This window comes from Clarias gariepinus, chromosome 13 (genome assembly GCF_024256425.1).
Source record: "Clarias gariepinus isolate MV-2021 ecotype Netherlands chromosome 13, CGAR_prim_01v2, whole genome shotgun sequence".
Lineage (NCBI taxonomy): Eukaryota > Metazoa > Chordata > Actinopteri > Siluriformes > Clariidae > Clarias > Clarias gariepinus.
In genome coordinates, this window is record NC_071112.1 from 1,942,057 (window position 1) to 1,950,000 (window position 7,944).

Here is a 7,944-nt window from a genome sequence, read left to right on the forward strand (position 1 = left end):
GTTGACTCATTCTCATAGAAAATTATTTGTTACATAAGCAAGAAAACAATAAACCATTTTTAATTATATTGTATATGTAGTGACTGTTTTTGTTGACCAACTTGCTGTTTAAAAGTCCAGTTTAAGTCTTTGTGTGCCAGATAGAAGAGTTCGTATCCTGTTGTAAATCTACTCCATACCATCATTTTTGGTCATCCATTAATCAAAATGTCTACAAATGTGTATCATCAAACAGTTTTATATTTGTTTTTAAACCGGTAGTGTAATACCCACCAACATGATACCAGCCCACAAATGTAATAAACCACAAATGTAATACAAATTTGCAGCATTTAATGTAATAATCCTGCAAACGTAATACATATTTCTCACAAACATGTTAGCGGTCGATTTATTACATTTGGGCGGATTAGTTACATTTATGGAAAATTTATTATGTTTGGGGTATTATTACATGAAAACCTGCAGATTTGTATTACATATGCTTGTGATGAAGAACAACACTTGTGGGTTATTATGTTGGCGGGGCTCACAGGGTGACACTTGGGAGGGAATTGCTAATTAAAAGTTTATTGAATTAACTTTCTTTTCTGCAGTCACCAAATTCTTACTTATAATAATTCCTTATAATAAAGAGGGAGGCAAAGATATGATTATGTGTAAGTTTAATCTTTGAAACGTCTCCCTCTCTATTGATACTACACTACCCCCCCCCCCCAGTAATTCACATATGCACGTATTGTAGGAAAACCTTTTGCATACACTTTTCTTTGATGAGATTAATTGAATTTAGCAATGCTATACATGACTTACACCAAAGCATGTTTGAGTGAACTTGCTATAATTTACAGATTCTTCAGTACAGTTTTTTTTTTTTTTTTTGTCGCTTGTATGTCGAGATGAAGTGCATCACAAGTTAAACCCCACAAATGAGTTAAAATCAAGTGTTAAAACATTTTGTCAGATCTCAATATGGGTCACTGCCTTTTTTATTGATTCTTGAGTATACGCCGCTGCATCATTGTGCTTTTCTATCTTTCACCTTATAGCTCTTACCATTAACTTTATTTTAAAGCAGTGCACCTTTTCATATTTAGGTATTTTTAAGAAAGGAGCCATGCTGTTTCTTCTAAGGTGTTTCTTTTTATACCAAGCATCCCACTGGGACTGTCTGCAGACCTGTCTCGGTTGGAGGTTGGACATGAAACAGAGGTGGGGCTAATTACAGTCACCTGCAGGCTGTGTCAGACAAAACTCACCAGTTGGAGGGCAGGTTTCTGATGAAAAGCCCTGGAAATACAAAGTAAGCCAGAGTAATAAAATAAATGTGTTAAAGTTTAGACGGTTTAATGTAAAAAAAAAAAAAAAAGCTGACAATTGGCATTTGTGTCTCTCTTTTTTCTCCTTCATTTCCTTCTACTGTGGCAGAGGGGAGGTCAGGATGGCTAGGTTGTGGAGGTCAGTTCAGACTCAGATGATTCCCAAACATTCCCAACCAGCCATGACATACAGTTTAATGCACCTAGCAGGTTATGGCTCTATTCGTGGTCTCCATGCCTGAGATATGCCTGATAAAGATCTCATAGGAACCACCTAGGGACAGCCTCAACTCAACTGTTATCTCAACTAGCTTCTGTCAACCTGAGACTCTGCTGATTTGTTGATCTCCCAGCCCTATTCAGTAACCCAGTGGTGGAACCTTCTTTCTGCTGCCTGTAGTTACATCCCTATTTCTTCCTTCACTACTCACAGACCATGACAATAGGTTAGAAAGGGGATGTAGACTTGATGAGTTGTAAACTGCAATTTGGTGCCTTTTTACCACCGAAGACAAGTGTATCACAGCTGCTGCAGACCCAATCTATTTTTCAATCTCATCTTCACTTTTTTAATCATTTGTGAATAAGATCCCAAGGTACTTAAACTTATATGCCAGAGCCAAGGCCTCTCGCCTTAGACTTTTATTCAAGGCCTTAGATATTTATCCCATCTACTTCACACTCATCAACAAAACACTCAAATTCATGTCAGAGGTCAGGTTTTGCCTCGAACATCTTCATCTGAAAATAACAAAGATGGCATCTTTAAGCTACATATACTGGAAATTCCTCGATTGAAAGGCTTGTCCATGAAAACAACAAACAGTGGCAGTAGAGACATGACATATAGAGACATGACCTTTGGAATTTAGGCTAAGAATGTGGACACAACGCTTGGTGTGCTTGGACAGAACACAGACTGTAGGACGTAATGAGCCAGAAACCCCATTACAGCTGAAAAGAAATGTTAACACCGTATGTAAATTTCTAAAGCATATGCGGACTGGATGTGTATACTCCCATGAGCCTTCACAAAGGCGTGCAAGTGTATGTTTAAAGGTTGATTCAGACTATACAACACACAACCCAATAAATACAAGTATTCATAAAAATGTTGAGTGATACCATTATTGTCTTGGCCTTATACATCCATCTATAAATAAATAAAATAAAAAGTTTTGTGCAGCCCGTACTTTTAGTATGCTAATTAGGCCCAACTGCTTTTCCATGGCACTGAGATCACATGACCTGAGACCTCATTATTATTTTCTTTTCATAACAACCATCATGTCAGAAACCAAACCAACTCGCAAAAAAGACGCAACCTTTGTATGGAACCTGCCAGGAAAAATCTTCACTTGTTTGGGTTTCAGACATCTTGTTTTTTTTGACACTTTGTCATGTGACTGTTGCATTTGCATACTCATTAATATTAATTAGCTTTGTCCAAAGATGGGTGTGTACACAGGATCAGTCTTGACTGTGATCACTTATTTCAATGTTCATACAACAGTGTATTTTTTTTTACACATTTCTACACATGTAGTATAAATTGTGAGAACCATGTATTACCTGTGTCAGTCTTTTAAGGCATTAAGAAGTGAGTGCTTATTTACAGTACAACCCCAAATAGAGAAAGTTGGGACAGTATGGAAAACGCAATTAAAAAAAAAAAGGAGTAATTTTCTGATATTCATTGACGGCTCATCAGCAATTAACTAAAAAATGAAAAAAAAAAAAAAAGTATTTATTTATTCATAAAACCATGCAACACAAATGGGAAAACCAACAGTTAAGAGGTGAACAACCTGAAAAGACTAACAGGGGCAACTGGTACGTGCAAAACCTAGCAGAAACTGATGATAGTCAAGTCATTAACCTACAGGTCTTTGTAGAAATAATTTTCTCCTATAGATATTAGTTTGGCCATTTAAATGTCGAGAATGTGTAATAAACTTAGTGGTGACATGAGATCATGGCCTACAGTAGTTTGTAAGCTGCAGTTTACTAACTTGTGACATGATGGGATCTTAACCTAAGCATCAAGTGAACATTCTTTGATTAGGCATCTTCCACGGGGTCTGATGTCAGCTGCTGGTTTGTAGGTTTTATGTTTTTTTTTTTTACCATTGAATTTCAAAAAATACTTTGACTAAAATACAGGATGAAAGAACCGTCAGTGCTGCTCCTCCTAGGCTAAGAAGTTAAGGAACCACTGAAGGTTATTTCTTATGAAAAGTTGTAGCCAGACTCTCAAAGTTCTTCCTGCTGCTAGTGCCAAGAAGAAATAAAACTTTCATAAGGTAAGACATCTCTTAGTTTGTGTACAAGCTGCTTTATAGACTATAAATATGACTTGGATGTTGAATATTTTCAGATTGCAAAATATCTGTGCAAACAGGAGTCAATGTATATTTCATCAAAGACATCAACCATAAATATGTATTTTATATACTAATAAAAAAACTAACTCATGTATCAACATGTTTAAATCAGGAGGACTTTCCAGTCAAGTAAAATATTTAAGAATTTCATCTGAACTTGTTATTTTTAGGTTACACTACAGTAGTTAAATAGATTTAACTATAATATAACCTTAACGTATTTTAGTAAAATAGACATATCAACATGTAAAACCTACATAAGGCGAGAACTCTCGTTGTAAGTGAGATCGTACTGTAGATGTACAATCATTGCACAGTTTTTTGTCCCTCCTTCGCACATCCATTAGTGGTAAGTAAGCCCTAGTGGCCAACCACTGATTAAATACAATTTGAGTGTCAGTATATTAACATTAAATAACATTACTAATATTGCACAACAAGGTATATTTTCTTCAATTGTCTTTTTTGTTGAAGTTGGAAAACCAAGAGTGGGGAAAAATTATTTGATCCCCTGTAGATTTTGTATTGTAAGTTTGCCCGCTTACAAAGAAATGAGGGAACTATATTTTTTATCATAGGTTGGTTGTAGAGGATAGAGACAGAATATCAATCAAAAATCCAGAAAAAGCACTTGATGATAAAGGTTACAGTATGAACTGATTTGCATTTCAATCAGTATTGAGTATTGAACACTGTGTTCAGAACATTTCCTGATATTCTGAGCTGAAGCAGTAAAAAAGGTACACATTTAGTTGAACCAATTCTTCAATCCTAGATGGGGATTTCAGATATTTGCTTCTTCAATTGGACAGAATCGAGTTCTGAGATTCTGATTTAGATTTAGCAAGATTTACACCCCAGAACTGACCTGATGCAACGGCAAAATGTTGGGCGGCGCATAGACTGTTGTGCTAACACTAATATGCAGTCATATTGTTCTATATTTTAAAACACACAGTACCGTGTGGAAGTCTGGAACATTCATCATTTCTTCGTATTGGGAAACGGGTGCAGACGATAACAGATGATCAGGCCGGTGATTAGTATTTTGTTGATGCTAAATGCTGATTGGTTGAAACAGACAAGAGGGGAAATGAGGTCGCTGCTGAGGTTCTTACATTAACAACCGATTTAAACATTGTATCTTTTAGGCACTTTGCAGCCTGTACAGTGAAACATTTGTTCCAATTTCTTTAACTGATTGTACAGATCATTATTAATTAAAACATTTATGTAAAGAAATGATGGTTTGCTCAAGAATTGTTGTATATCAGTTTTTTAACACTTTTGTTGAAAGAATTTATGTTAAATTATATCTGGGTAAATAATTGCAGTTTAACCTTAAGTTTAACCTTATATTGGGATCTTCATTAAACAGGTGATTCCTAACATGATGTATCATCTCACTCCTTATGGGATACTACCTAATTATCACAATGATTCTGCAAATCTACAAATCCCTGTTCTTTTCCTTTTCTTTTCTCTCTCATGATTCTTCAAAGAAAGATGCAGTGTAGATGTATAAAGCTCAGCGGTTTTCCCCGATACAGCCTCAATATCAAATCAGACAGCATGAAGAAGGATAAACCTGCTCACATTAATGCTGACATTATTGCTGCTGGAGAAGAAGTGCTACAGTATGTAAAGTAAAAACTCATAGTATGGTGCGGCATAAAGACAGTACAGTTGAGCCTTGGTTCTCTTTTGTGATTTTTTTTTACACAAACAGGGATGAATGATCTACATATGCGATCAGGTAATTGCTATCATACTAGCCCTAATTTTAGTCCCAAAATAGCTAGGACTCTATTCCCCAGCAGCCGTGCAGATCACATGACTGTCCCATGCCTTGTTATCACTCACACCTGTCTGGGAATTCCATTAAGTAGCAATGTTTTCCATTTCTATGCGTCTCAATTCAGAGTACACATCCACATGAGGAATGAATCACGTGTCAATTTGGAAATGCCTATTAGCCTAAACTGCATGTATTTGGACTGTGGGAGGAAACCTGAGTACCTAGAGGAAACCCACCAAATATGAGAAGAACATGCACACACTCCACACAGTGCCCGAGGCAGGAGTTTAACCCAGACCCTGGAGGTGCAAGAAACCAGTTCTAACCACCAACTTTTGCATGTGCAGTCCCAGAATTGAGACACACCATTTTTTTCGCTTTTGTCTGTACAGTATATATTTCTTGCGTTGTGTCCAAAGCACTTGTTTTAATAGATTCATGATCCTTGCTTGCACTTTGTGAGTTTCATTTGGGTTTTGCTTTATTAACCCGTCTGCACTTGCATTTATCTCCACTATCTGACAACTTCCGATGTCAGTTAATGTCTTACCTGGAACTATTCATGGAACTGTAGTCTCAGATGAATATGCAAACAAACTAAAATTAAATGTCATTTATTATCAGGATAGAATTGTGTGTGTGTGTGTGTGTGTGTGTGTGTGTGTGTTTAGCATAAGAAACTAACCTTACAGAGAAAGACTACAAGGTCAAGCAATTATCTTCCCCCTGACTTTTGAGTTGCCATGGTTACAAATAGATTCCTATTATTTTGTAGATACTTACGGGAAAATATATACTATTTATTTCCATTCATCATCATTACAATCATCATTACTATCGCTCTCATACATTTAAGTAAAATAGTATTAAACTGTTAAAAATAAAAGAATACATGCCTGGTTGTGTGATGCTTAATAGATTGGCAAACTAAGGTTTTAATCAGCACACCATTTTAGGATCTTTAAAAAAATATATATATGTATATATTTCCAATTCTCCTATAACTGGTGCAGTCTCAGGACTCCCATTTAGCAGTACAGAAAAGTGTTTGCCCTATCACTGGAAAATCATGAGCTTGAATCCCAACTTTGCCATAGGTATGCATAATTAGGAGGTCCAGCGAGCCAAATTGGCCATGCTCTCTGGGTGGGAGGGATGCCATTACTCTCTGCCCTGTCAAGAGCAATAGCAGGTGTCTGTATGCAGAAGATTTGTTAGTGCTTTCCTCTGAGTGTATTTATCTATCCTGCTAGGCAGCATGCACAACAGTTTGAAAAATATTCAGTTACAGACTTCATATGTCTTTGGGAAAGCATGTATTGACCTTCACCCACGACAGCTGGTGACTGTCATGTGATTTCTGAAGTGCTTGTTAGTGGAGGAAAAATGAGGGTAAAATCAATCAGTGTCAAAACAAACTGTGAACGAATATTCAGCTGTTTTTAAAATTATGTTTATTTGGCCTATAAGTATTGAATCACTATATTTAAGAGAATGGGCAAATGCATTGTATAAAATACACAGTAAGTAAAAAAAAAAAAAAAGTCATGCTCACATTATGGACAAAGTGTATCGTGGGTGTTTGTTTGAAGGTGCAGCGATACAGGTGTTAGTTAATTATGGATTATGTTACACCTGCTTTTGCAAAAGCTTCTAAAAATCATACATGTAAAAACACTTGGAAAGCTAATGGAAGACATCAGACTGTTTTGCATAAACATGGAGTCGCCAACTTATGAACATTCGAGTTACAAATTTCCACAGATATAAATGGACCTTGCATCTACAAACATGAAGATGTGAACATGGACAAAAAAAAAAAAAGGCGAGAGTAGCTCAAGTGTATTGTACAAAAGATGGACACTGTTAAAGTAAATGTATAAAATGTCCAAAGTCTGGTATATTGTGGGGGTGCGGAAGAAATCGGAAGAGTCGGCTTCACGATATACCAGACTTTGGACATTTTATACAATGAATCAGTCTGGGAGCACGATGATGGAAAACGGCTGTCCTGTACAGATGTCCTGATGGTGAATATTCCTAATTTTGGAAAAATCCACAAAAAGACAAGTTCTAAGACAAAATGGCATCTGTTTAAACATGCAGTCAACACTATGCATTATGCACTATGCAGTAAGCATTTCACCCTATTTCGTACTGTGTATGACTGTGTATGTGACAAATAAAATTTGAATTTGATGCAGCATTGTCCTTCCCTGATGTCTTTCCTTCAAATGAGGTCACTTGTCTCCGCTGCGTCACCTGGATTCCCCTTGTGATTTAAAGGCACAGTCTCGCAGGAGTATAATGCAAAACCTTTTCTTTTTCTGTCAAAGATGTATAAAATTTACTTTGTTAGATTTATGAACGAATCAGACTTACAACTATGCTCCTGGAACGGAACTAGTTCATAAGTCAGGGACTTGTGGAACATAAACAATTA